Genomic DNA, 13,587 nt, shown 5'->3' with positions numbered 1-13,587 from the left:
CGTCAGCTCCTTGGGGTGGTGCAGGAATGACTGCACTCAGGACTTGGAGCCAAAGCTCAGCCTCACCCTTCTGTCTACGTCATTCGTGGTAAACGATACCACCATTTCTCTCTTCCTTTTGGATCAGCTGGTCTGTAGCACAGGGATGTTATCACAGAATGTCAGGAGTATTTCTCTGCTGCCAGGCAGGCTTTAAAATCTACAGCCATGGTGATAGCTGGAGGCCTGGCTGTTAGAAATGGGGTAAGACACAGAATCGTAGAATCATAGAATGGTTTGTGTTGGAAGGGACCCTTAAAGGCCATCTTGTCCAGCTCCCTTGCGGTGATGAAAGGGACATCTATAGCTCAGTCATCCAATGTGTTCAACACAGATAGAGAGGAGTCAATTCTTCCACATCTGTTGCTGGCTCTGGTCTCTGTTGGTGGGGTTAAAAACCAAGAGAAGGACATCTTCCTCAGCATACCCAAGAATCTTGTCTGAACACACAGAGGACAGGCTGAAGGAGCTGGGCTTGTTCAGCCTGGAGAAAAGAAGGCTGCGGGGTGAATCATTGCAGCATTTCAGTACCTAAAGGGAGCCTACAGACAGGAGGGGAGTCAACTCTTGGAAAGGGTAGATAACAGCAGGACAAGGGGAAATGGTTTGAAGTTGAGGGAGAGCAGATTGAGGTTGGATGTCAGGGAGAAGTTGTTTGCTGTGAGAGCGGTGAGGTGCTGGAACAGCTGCCCAGAGAGGCTGTGGATGCCCCGTCCATCCCTGGAGGTGTTCAAGGCCAGGTTGGATGGGGCCCTGGGCAGCCTGGTGGAGCATTAGGCGGGAAGGTTGGTGGCCCTGCCTGTGGCAGCGGGGTTGGAGATGCATGATCCTTGAGGTCCCTTCCAACCCTGGCAATTCTGTGATTTGTGATTCTGTGAACACTGAATTGGATCAGAGCAGCTTCTAGCTCTGGATAAAGCTGTTGCCTTGGAGCTGGCAAGCTGGCGTTGGCTCTGCTGAATGACATTCTCTGGACTAGCAATCTCACTGCTGCTATGGTGGAGAAACTGGACTGAGAGGAGAAAGTAGTTTTAGCAGCAGCAGCAGCAGGAGAAAGCAGCAGCTGTCTTGCTGTCCTCTCCTGTTTCCCTAGCAGCAGGAGAAGCAAACCAGATTATTCACAGCTCTTTTCTCTTTCCCTTCTTCCCTGGCCTGAAGCCCCACCTCCATCTTCAGAGGTGCCCCTGACTTCTACAGGTGACAACATTTGCTCTCACCTGTGTGGCAGATGACACTTTATCTGGCTCATAATTTGATAATGATGTCCTGTTTATCAAACTTTCTCCTGCCATTTCATATGGATAGGAATTTCCTTTTCCATGTGCTGCTCAATCCCAGTGTTGTAGAATAGCATAATATTCCGGTCTGCTGCTTGTTTATAGCTGCCTTTCATCTTCAATTATTCACTGTATTTTTGCAGTGGGTAACTGAATGATTCCTGTATCCAGGCCAAATCCCGCTTGTTTGGTTCATGTGAGTAATCTAAGAAAGCCTGACGCTGTTCCCTGATCTGTCTGGGAATGCTTGCATGACAAGTGGTCCCAAGGCATGGGACCCATGAGCAGGAGCAGAGTCCTGAAACTGGGCCCATCTTCCTATCATTGCATAGGCCCTGGGCAAACGCAGCCCTCCCAGAGTGTGACTGTAGCTCTAGAAAGTCGTCCCATTCACGGGCAGCTGGATAGCATTAATTTTTACAAGCCATTGGTACATAATGTGGAGTATACCAGCTGCCTTCCTGTTTTCAGGGAGGGGTGAGACAAGACCTCAGGCCATTCCAGTTGGGCTGTGCTCCTGAAAAGGGCAACTTTTAGAGTAGGAAACATGCAAAGTGAAAAACTTTCCCAGTTCTTCCGTGCAGCTGTCATTAGTAGCACAAACAGGCTGGTGCTGCCAGAGCTGCTGAGCTACCCACTGCTGGAGTCACTTCATCCAAAATCACTGCCCTGCTCTGCTGGCAAGAGTATTTCGTGTGGATGCCTTTGTTTTGCTCAGCTGCAGGATGCTGATCTTGGTTTGTCTCAAGATGCCACTGCAGCCTCTCCATTATTCACAGAATCACAGAATCATTAAGGTTGGAAATGACCGCTAAGATCATCAAGTCCAACTGTCGAGTTGATATAATTTTTTCCAAACAAGGGTTCAAAATGAACACAGACCGAGGTGTTGCAGAGGTGAAGTATTTGAATGGAGATTAATTAATTTCTCTCTGCCGTATGCCACTACCATACCCACGGGGGGATCACTGCTGAGAAAGGAGGGCTGGTCTGCTTTAAGATCTTTTCCTTTGGACTAGGGATATGTGGTTCGACTTTCTGCTCTGTTACAGACTTTCTTTGTGAGTCTTGGTAAGCCACTTCGCCTCTCATGTGTAAAATAGTGGTAATAGTCTTCCATTAACACACGTGAATGATAAGGAATTAAAGAAGCGTTAAAGATCAGCCATTATAATGTAGAGAGCCCAAGGGAGAGGAGAGAGCCCTGAGGAGATGAACTGCTTGGGGAGGACTAAAGTAATGAATAAGATAGTTGAGGTTTGGGGATGAAAGGGGTGGAGGTATGGAAAAGTAGGCAGGGTGGGGAGATGTAGCTGGTGGGAAGGATTTGGGATAGGCAGAAGTGAGATGAAAGTGGAGGAGAATGAGTAGGAGAGTCAAATGTCACAGTGTCCCAAGCCGATCTGTTTGTCCCTGGGTTCTATATTTGTCTTACTTGTTTGTTGGTTTACTTGCATTTTCTTGACCAACGTCTTCATTGGCTACTTTTACAAAATCTAAATACGTAAGTACCTAGATTTTATATAAATATATGCATTTTGGGGTGTGAACTGGCAGTACCCACTTGGTAGAGCAGTGGGTTTACAGTTTTGAATGCGGTGCTTGTAAATTAGTTACAGTACAACAGTTAAGACCTCCGGTGCCTAACAGAGCAGTTTGGCTGAGCTCTGACCATCTGGGCTGTAAAGAGAAGGCAGTCTGTTAACAACTGCTCCTTCCACCACTTGCACGAGCCTTGTAGCTTCCAGCTCTACCTGTCTTTTCCAACATAAGGAAATCTAACACTGGCCCTTCAGAAAGGCTCTCGCCAGGATCAAGAAAACTACAGAACTGGAATACAAACACTCTCATAGGTCAATCAGTAAGAAATAATTGATACCTGCATGAAATATGACATACTTGAGAAGAGCTAACATGACTCCTGTGAAGAAAAGTCCTATCTTACAAATGTCTCGGAGTTCTCTGGAGGGATCAGTGAACAAGTGAATATCAGTGATCCAGTGGATATAATGTTTGGGATTTCCACAAGAATTTACAGCAAATCTCCCACCAAAGGAAATTTAGCAACCATGGGATAGTTGTTTGCACGGATAAATAGCCAGCTTGAAACAATGCAGAGGTTGGAAACAAATGGTCAGCTCTCACAGTGAGGGAAGTTCAGTGGTAGAATACTGAGCTGGTGCCAGTGCTGCTAAACATATTCATGTGAGGACAGGGGAGAACAAGTAGTGAGTAAATGTGCTGAGGATTTAGTCAGGGAAATAAGATTGATAAGACTCCTTATACCATCGTATAAATCCACCTTTTGCCCATTACTCCAGTGTGTTGTACAACTTTGGACGCTTGTTTGGAAAAAAAAAATCAGAGAAGGATAACAGGGCTGGGATGTGCTTGGTTCTCCTTAGTGTGGAAAACCTGAAGATTGATGTGGAGAGTGATGTTGGTAGGGATCAGTCCTTCATATATCAGCATGAGAGCTAGAGGGCAGTGGGAGCTAACTCAACTAGTGGGAGTTCTGTTCAAACCAGACAAAAGAAACAGGTAGTTCACCTCTGCAGCTCTGTGTCAAGGGATGTGTAGACGGATGTAAAAATAGGTTTCCAGGAAAACTGCACAAATACTTGGAACAGAGATTTGTTTTCTAAACAGAACTATGAAATCCACTAGGCCAGGCAGAGTTGGAAGCTGGAAGAGTATTGAGGCAAATGGTTGCCCTGTTCTTCCTCTTTCCTGGATGCCTCCTTAGTACCATTACTAGGAAAAGGATATGGGTACTCGCTCTTATTTGTTCTCATGTGTATGTACTTCACAAATCAAACATTCACGGGACATTCAGATTCACACACAGTCCTTTATTTTAGTAGAACAAGATCTAACCTTGGTGGTGAGGAGGCAGTTCAGATCTGGAAAGAAAGAAAACACAAGATTTAGAAGATTTACCACCCCCCTCTGGCTTTTGAATAGCTCAACAACTTTCCACGTCTTTTCAACACTCCTCCCTCATACCTCATTACAGGGTTGGTGGCAAGGTATTTTCTTTCATCTGCTCATTCATTTGCTTTACAGAAAGTACCTCAAGTTCTTTGTAAGGATATCACACTAGGATTCTAGGATGGGTTTTTCTCTTTGACCTTTTCACAGCCCTGGGGCATTCACCGAGAAATTGTGGTTGTGGTAGCTTATGTGAGGAGACAAGAAATTCAAATCCAGCTGTAAATGTTTCCATAGGCACTGCTATCCAATAGACCTCAACTGCCTGCATAGATACAGGAGATGCGAAAGCAGAATCCATGTGGACAACACATCTTGAACTATAATTACCATATGGTAAATAGTCATTCTTTATTGTCTTGTCAACAGTTAAGGGACCTGCCCTGATGTGGAGGCTTGGGGTATTGCTGACAGGGTTAATGGATGATCCTTGGGAGAATACTCTTTTTCCCACTTGACACTCAAGTCACTTTTCTTAATTGTAAAAACATCTGTAAGAAGAACAGAATGAGTTGTAGGTCTTGACAGCTGATTGTCTCGTGACTCATCGCACAAAGACAAACTTGTCTTATACTTGTTCTCCACCTTCATCCTCAGCATTTGCCAAGAGTTGTTGTCTGAATATTGCTTAAATTAAAGCATTCGTTTTCAGGTTTTTCATCTACAGCCTTTCCTCTAGAAAGGGAAGATAAACTTCAAACCTTGGCAATAATAAGATTTTGAGAGTTATTTTGGATGGAACTAGGGTAGTTAGGAAGGTAGTCTGGGTTTTTCTACCTTTGTGCATAAGGATTAAAGAGGAAAGCTGTTATTGTTCAATTTCAGATCAATATGAATTAGCTTCTGTATGAAGAGATGTATTTTTTTGCTCAGATGTTAATACTTACAGAGAGGCCACATGCAGACACTAACAGCAAGTTTTCCACACCTGAGCTACTTATCTAGCTTCCCAAATAATGAGTGAAGAGAATTAAGATGTATCAGTTTCTTCCCATAATGGCAGCCTAAAACAGCTCAGACGATTTGTTTCCTAAATTGCCCATTTCATTTGTTTTCCTGACAAGCCCAAAGATAGATGTCACCAATGTAAGTATCTAAAGTGACTCTAGTAACCTTTGTTGATTATGGAGTTGGGTAGATCTTGTTTCTCAGAGACTTTTCACTTTCCTTGCAGGGGGGGTAGCTCTGAAGTCCTTGCTTAATTTATACCTTACTGGGAAAGACCTGTCAAGGTATAAAATAATTAACGAAGTAGTATTTTTTGATCAATTAGAGAAGCATATACGGAGACCTGCTAACTGGAAGCCAAATACCAAAGTATTTGAACTGCAAATGAGGCTTTTTAATGAAAGGAGTACTTAATTATGAAAACAACCTGAGGACTGTAGCTAGAGAGCTGATAGATCCATGTTTTGCTGCTTTTGTAAAAGGTGTGTTTCAGTCAGCTACAAGCAACACTGGTCAAATAGAAATCATTGAGTTCAGCACAGGGGTAACCCAGTGAAAGTTAATGACCTGTGATATATAGGAAATCACAGAAGATGATCTAATAGTTTCTTCTGGCCTCAAGCTCTATGAATCTATGAACTTGTATCCTCTGAGTCTGGCTGCTCATTCTATTCCTAAAAGGCAGAATAGGCAGAGGCTGCTTCAAAAGAAGGACTGAAATTTAATTATTGATATCCATTGTTCTTTAAGGACATGTTTGGATAGTTCACACCCAGCTTCTTTCTTCTCATAGATTTTTTTTTTTTTTTTAAGGCCTGTGAGAGTAGCTGGAGCATTTGGGAAAGCAGGGTTGCAGATGGTATCCACTGTGAGAAAGTGGTTTTGTGAGAAGTTATTCACCCAGCTCCCAATTATCGCGTTGGCGGCAACTTAAGGGCACCTCCTAAGAATGAAAGGCAGAAATGATGATTTCAGACTGTTTCTGGAGGAACATGGAAATGCTGGAGCTGTAGGTGCCCCTGTTCATTGCAGAGAAGTTGAACCTGATGGCCTTCAAAGGTCCCTTCCAACTCAAACGATTCTATGATTCTGCGTGCACAGGTTGTGTTCAGAGCTGTTCAGGATTTTAAGGGAGGTACAGCCATCAGCAGTTGGGCTGATGTACATGCATCTGGAACTGGCAAAGCAAGGCTTTTACCCACATTTATGGGGTATCAGAACTCTTAGAACCTGTTTCCCACCCCCGTGCCATGCTGGGGCTGCCTGCGTGTACTTCCATTAGGCTCCTGTTGCTGGTTCGGTTTTGTTTTCCATTTGCCTGGGAATGTTGTGTTCAAATTGCCAAGAAAACTAAAACAGTTGATGTGAAATCTCTTGCAAAACAATAATCAAGAAGGGATGTTCGCAGGAGGGAAGGAATACGAGCTGATGAGCAGGAAGAGTTGGAGAATGCTGGCTAAGTCCTGCGTGTTTACAAGCTCTGTGCATCCACACCTGTGGGTTAGAAAATGCTGTCATCTGAGGAATGGCCCCATATTACAAGAAGGTCAAGCACCAAGCAGACCTAATTAAAAGCTCATTACAAGAGACAATCTCCATTAACATGCCAAGTTTCATGCAAATCCATTAGCACCAGGGCTCTCTTCGGAAGCTTTAAATTCCAGTTCTGTGCCCCAGGGACTGGAAGCCGTAGCAGGTTAATTTGCCATTCTCAGTCTGTGAACATTAGGCACAGTCCTCTTACTTTCTGGATTATTTCACATTCCAGCAAATTAGTTTTATCCGTTCTGAGAACATTTTAACAAAGAAAGTTCTTTTGGCATCACATGGATAAAATAACAAGGGATAAAAGAATGACCAGTTCCCCCAATCAGGAACAAATAACTTTAAATCTCTCCTGAAAATGCAGCCTTTCCTGTTATTCCCAGCCCCCGCCCCCCTTCCTTTCATTTATCTTTCGGCAGTCGGATTTTTTAATTACGTTTCTGCAGCCAGGTTCCCCTCCCTCTCTCTTTACGACAGTGCTCTCAAGAGCCATGTATTTTCTTTATGCCATTGTAGCAGAACTTGACTAAAGATCTTCAAACTTGTTAAGTATAAAAGTTGGTAAATGATACTATTGTTGGAGTGAAGGGTTGGGGGGGAGAGGGGGAAGGCAGTTTATCTGGGGTGGCTGTGGGGAGGGGGGGAAGGTTTAAAAAAAGGAAAAGAGAAAAGGCTCAAATGAACTGAAATGGATCAAAGTAAACAGAGACATCTAAAAGCTTTTGTAAGTTAAAAGTGGCTATCTGTTGCAAGTCCTGCCTCATTAACTACTGATAGAAGCACTGTCTTGGCCTTCTGAGATACCCGGTGCTGGCAGCCCACAACAAGATGAACTCCGGGTTGTTTGCTCTGCGATGCCGCGCACAACTGCTTAACCTCAACCTCCCCACAAATGTTTATCCTGTCCGCTAGGCCCAGCCATGGCAGATCCCAGCCCTGCATTCACTGCCTGCTCAGGGGAAGGAACAAACGTTTGGAGAGGAGCAAAGGAATGGGAGAAAGCAGGGAAAATGCCTTGAGCCTGATCCGTGCCAATCTGGTACATCTTTTTTGAGGAACAAACGAAGTGAGGGATGGGGATCAGCCTCCCAGGTCTGGGTTACGGAACTGCCTGTGCTGTCCCTGGGCTGAAACCGAGGGGCAGGGAGAGTGGGGAGGGATGGGAGGGGGAACGCCATGGCTCTTTGACTAGGACCAGATAGATCTCTGTGTAGAGTAATATTACAGCTCACTCTCTCATAAACAAGCTGCATGCCGGCTTCTAAAGAGCCCATCTGGCATAGCTTTGAGAATGGCAATAATTACAAGCTGATGATGGACATGGAAGAAAAGCCCTGCTGAGCTGGCTCATAAGGAAGTACAGGCCAGGACTGTAGGGAAATTACAGGCTCAAACCCTTTCTAGTTTGGGCCTTTTGGTGTTCTTAATCACAGACCTTAAATGTTGTAATAAACACTGTTGCATTTTATTGGCCAACTCCCATGACAGGCAAATCTCTTTTATTTTATTTTATTTTTACTATTCGTTAGCTTTAGAAAGCGGTTCAGGAACAATTGTTTCTTAAGACCGGGTCTGTAAATTTACTGTTCTTCATAAAAGCGATCCAAACAGCGAGAGTCCCTTTTGTTCCTCTGCAGTTAAAAAAGGAACAAGAAAGTCAAAGGGAAAAGGGATATTTTAGGAGTTCTCCTCACCCCCGCACGGTGCGAGGTCACTGATGATGCCTTGATTTGAGATTGTCTTTGAGGAATAAAGAATCTAAAACGAGTTGTTAAGCTTTCTAAGTGAAACTCCTGTTGATTTCACTGGCTGTGGAATTCCACAGGAAGGAGAGCAGGTTTGAGCTGCGGGAGGTGAGGGTTTATCCCTGTGCCCAGGGAAGTGCATGGCATTCTTGCTGACTGCAGTTGTGTGAAGCAGAAGCGTTGAGGCCTTGTCCATGCCTGCAATCTCATAGGCCGCTGTGATTTAATGCAACATTGCTGAACAGAGGGGAAAATTCCAGGCCATCGGATTCTTTGGGGCTCGGTCCCAGAGTGCCTCACAGGTACTCAAACACCATTTTCAGGGAAAAAATGTGAAGTGTGTTTTTACAGTGGAACACGTGAAACACAACAGCACTGATGCTCCAGGGCACCTGAAAGGGCTGTGATTTTAGAGCAAGGTGCCTCTGGTTTTGGCACCAGGTCTGGATTTCAGAATCACTAAATCAGAATATTGTCCCATCTGGGTCTCTAAATGCCTATCTGCTTGGGGTCTGTGTGTATTTACTATGTGGCAGTGCCATCTCTGTGGACAGATGGGTTTATAGTGGGAGCACACACAGATGTGACAGCTGGAGTTCTGCCTCAGAGAGCCTACCTGTTTTCCCAGACTAATTCCTTTCTCCTTTTCCTTCTACGGAGTCTAGAAGATCAAGAGTTAAGCAGTTCTGTGAGTTTTATTTGACTCGAGTGCAATAAATCTCCCAGGGTGACTGATGGACTGATAACTCCCCAAATCCATTCAGCACCCTGTGTTGAGTGACTGTGGAGCACCGCCGGTCATTCTCAGTAATGCTGTTTTGACAGTACGTTGTTTATTACAATTTAACACGCGTAATTTGTTTTCTCAAAGGAAATCTGCCTTTATTTTACTTCTTTTCATTTTATTTTATTATTTTAAGAACAGCAAGCGTGCATTAGAAATGCTGCACAGTACACTGGATTGGGTTTACTGATCCAGTTGATGGTGGAAATGCACCCCTGCTTCTGCAAGATGAGTTTTCTTAGGAGGTTCTGCTCCTTGACTGCCTTTGCCTGCAGTATAGCTGTGTGATTCCAAATTGGTTCATGCTGGTCCTCCTTCTGCTGCGGTTCCCTTTTCACAGACATATAAAGCTCTCTGTTTTACCTACAGATGTTTGTGTCCTAACACTTCATATCCCTGGTGGCCTATTTAATCTCCCAGTTTTTCATTTGGGCATTTGTTCCGGCATCGGATTTTTTCTCTTTCTGTCACACAAGGGAAGGAATGCACGGTCGGGCGGTGGAAATTTACCTATCTGAATGCAGCTCTTTCCTTTCATAAACTTCCTTTGGCTTCTTAATCTGAAACTTGCTTGTCAATGAGGAATGATTTCTTTATATTTAACTGTCTCTTTCCGATACAGACTAGAATTGTTTCTAACAAAAGCAGCATGAATTGGTGGAAACTATATATTAAACGCAAGACTATTTGTCTAGTTTTCATTAGGTCGCTGAGTGAGAAGCCCAAACTCCTCTCTTTTCCCAAGGTACTCAGATATCCACCAAGTGCCTTCATCCCATAGCCTCGTTTCCTCTCCCAGTAAACCCGCTTCCCAAAAGAATGCTACACTCTCTGCTCTTTATACTGTCAGCAGTGACAGCAACCAGCAACGCTGACATTTCGTATTGTTTACAAAGGATGAGCGCCAACAAGGCATCTCTGATCATTTGATAAACTCTCCTAACCCTCTCCCCCCCTCCAACCCTCTGCTCCGCTGACCAAACTAACCTTTTCACAGTACACTGCCTATAATCACCAGTGAAAGACGCTAACCAGAAAGGATCAGAACTCGAGCTAAACACAAACAAACCAGCAAAACAGCTATGAAGATAAACTACTTACTACCAACATTGCTGCAGCCCGGGAGGAACGGAGTGGCTGCAGGCGGGGGGTGGAGAAAGGAGAAACCTAACCCTAAATTCCTTACGTGCATGTATTTTTCATATGAATTTTAAAATTGCTTGAAAAAACACCCTAGCATAGCATTAAAATAGCTTTCTTGTTTACTGTCATAATCCTGTGTGTTTAATATCCTTTTCCCCCTTCAGCTCCCCCCATTCCTGCAGAAACTCCCGCCAACACAGTGGTCAAACTGAGTTCATAGTTCCTCATAATGAGCCCCGAACTAATGCCTATACCAAAAAGAGCTACTTTTCAGTAATCCCATGAGTTTGACTGGTTTTTTTCCCCCTGCAATTTCTGGTGCAACAAGCAGATACTCTCTTTCTTTCCATTCTGTTTTCCTGGAGGTGAGAAGCAGCCGTGCACAGAGCCCTCTCCTCTCATGAAGGCAGCACTGATGGCCTTTGTTTGCCAGGAATGCTGACGTGCTGAATTATTATACAAAAATGGTTTCAATTCCATCTTAAAAAATTGCGTCTGCTCTTCCAGCTCCTACCTGAAATAGCTGGATATTGGGCTTGCTCAGCAAGTAGAACTTTTACTGCTGAGTTTTCCAGTGCCAAAGACTTGGATACAGATTTGAGGACAGTGTGATTTTCTTCCCATGTGCTAGGGTGCATTTGTTCCCCCTTTTCTTTCGCATGATAAGAGGACTGGTACATGGAAAGCAATAAGTCTGAGCTTGGGTCTCCAGCAGAAACTCAAAACTTTGATCTAAATCTTTATTTCAGGTAGTAAGAAATCCTCTCAGCAACAGAAAATCTCCTGGCTCTGCAAAATATCTTCCCGTTCCTGCAGAGGTCTTGTCTGCTCGAAACCAGCCGTGCCATGTTATCTCAGCATGGACTTAGTCTTTTCAATGACTAAATAAATTTCATTTATTCGTGTCACTTCTGCAGATGCCGTTGATTAAACCCTCCTATGGAATTACCACAAAAGTAGCTCCTTGGCCTTTGGTCTGGCTTTGTCCTCGGCTGGGTACTGAACACCTGAGATGTTTCTCTTCATCTTTCTTTCTTTCATCAATTTGCTGTACCATCGTGATGGATGAAGTGGTTCACACCTTAGCCCTGGAGCCTTCATCCTTGGCTGGAAGTATTATTGAAACATCAGCACAAACAATAATCCATTGCTAAATTCCCAGTGCCTGAGATATCTTTCCTTGTCTGATTTTGAAGAGCTTCTATCATCATATAGGGTGTCTAGAAATGCTGTTTCAGGTCAACACAGTTGGTCAGGGCAGTACACGGTATTTTTTCCTTCATTTACTCAACTATCAATTTTTTATGGCTCTCTTTTTATGTTTCTTATGGTTGTCTCTGAGTTTTCAGATTTCAAAACATTGTCTACTCATCGCAATACAAGAAGCTGAGCTACACAAGTACACCTGAATGCCCCATATGGTTTGAGGAGTACAAAATGCTTGTTTCGAGGTACACTTCAGTTAGCCTTACTGGTTTTCCTGCCTTCCCTCCGTATCAATGTAACATGTTTTTCTTCAGCCAGTTCCACACAAAAGTGGCCATTCATGCACTTATGACGCTCAAATTGAAAAGGATCCATATGTCTGCAATGTTTTGAATTTTCCCAGAAGAACTGGGCATATGCTTCTGTGCACGAGTGTGCATGAATGCCTTTTGTTTCCTCCCAGCTCATGTCACTGTAGGTGTATCTCAGGGAATTGGTTTGCCCCAGTACTCTCACAAGAAATACAGAATGAATAGCTGGAACAACGCTGAGTGCTGCATTGACAAATGCAGTTTGATGTATTGACAAATAGGAATGGACTTTAGAACTGCTGCTATGTCTCATCTGAAGGTGAGAGCCTAAATATTTTGCAAAGAAAAAAAAAAAAAACCCTCAATAAGAGTAAGGTATATATGTAGTTTCTAAGCTAAATTATTTCTGAAAAAGGAAAAGCAAAAGAAAATGAGGAACACCACTGCTGTTTGCTTTTTTAAACATTTACAGATAGGAAATGCTGTATAAAAATCAGCCTCTGCTTTTTCCAAAATACCCCAATGGGCAGTGAATGCAGCTGCTAAATATGCAGCAGAATTTTTGGAAAGCAATTTAATGCATTTGGTGAGGAGAGACTGTAAATTAGCCTTATCAGAGTAAGTCTGAGCTATTGAAAAACTGCTTCCGTCCCCATAAATGCAGGGAAGATCTATAGATCATAAGGCCGGAGGGGACACTCGGGGGTGTGCTGTTTCTAACATGTGGCATGTTGGCCAGTGTTGTGTATTCCTGAAATTATACACAGGAAAACCTATCATTTGAGTCAGGATAGACAGAGGCATGACTACAATCAGCTGTCTGCATTGGACAGAGATGGGAACATACAGCACGTGTTCATCAGTGTGTTGCACACTTACTGCAAAACACTTGGGTTTTGTTTTCCTGCCACTAAAGGTTGGGTATTAGGAAAAAATTCGGATTGGATATTGGGAAAAAAAAAGAGCAGTGCTGCAGTGGCACAGCTGCCCAGCAGTGGTGGGGTCACCATCCCTGGAGGTGTTCCAGAGCCGTGGAGATGTGGCACTGAAGGATGTGGGCAGTGGGCATGGTGGGGTGGGCTGGGGTTGGGCTTGGGGATCTGGGAGATCTTTTCCAACCTGAATGATTCGATGGTTCTGTGATTCTAAAGAAATTAGTGTTCCTATTTTTTCCACTGCAATCCTCTTATCTTGCCTTCCTTTTGTGTTTCCATGTCTCAGTATCTCATTCAGGCTAAGGAGACGCTCCTGGGTAGTTAAGTGCTTGCTGTTGCTTTATCAGAGGTAAAAGGGCACATTGGAAATGCAAGCCTTTTCTGTTCTGAATCAAGGTGCCATTGTACTTTTGTGTCTTGCACAAGTATCTAGGTGTGAGTATAGCCACAGCAGTTCACAACACTCAGTACTCCAGATGTAGGGACTAGGCATGGAAAGGCACTAAAAGTGCCCAAAGCAGGTAAAAACATTTAAAACATAATTTCCCTGCACTCACATGTGCTTGCATTGTATCAGTCCCAAGAAGCCCCATCAATTAAGATGAGGTGAAAATGCCAGTAATCCCTTGCCCTTTTATCTCCACTGTAATGAAGTCATGTCTT

The 13,587-nt window shown here is 43.8% G+C and overlaps 1 long non-coding RNA gene across 9 annotated transcripts in view; it reads left to right on the top strand.

Moving 5' to 3' along the window:
- Positions 1–13,587, top strand: part of LOC116234611 (uncharacterized) — a 151,251-nt gene that overhangs the window by 59,516 nt on the left and 78,148 nt on the right. The window contains exon 1 of one of the 9 annotated variants that reach the window (XR_016467197.1): positions 8,393–11,923. The exons of the other annotated variants lie outside the window; for them this stretch is intronic. This is a non-coding gene — a long non-coding RNA (uncharacterized LOC116234611). Of the gene's footprint in view, positions 1–8,392; positions 11,924–13,587 lie in introns of those variants that run through there. 9 annotated transcript variants of the gene reach the window in all.

Source organism: Phasianus colchicus, chromosome 5, assembly GCF_987193195.1.
Source record: "Phasianus colchicus chromosome 5, bPhaCol1.hap1.1, whole genome shotgun sequence".
NCBI lineage: Eukaryota > Metazoa > Chordata > Aves > Galliformes > Phasianidae > Phasianus > Phasianus colchicus.
The sequence above is the reverse complement of the archived record's forward strand: the minus strand, read 5'-3'. Positions and strand labels throughout refer to the sequence as shown.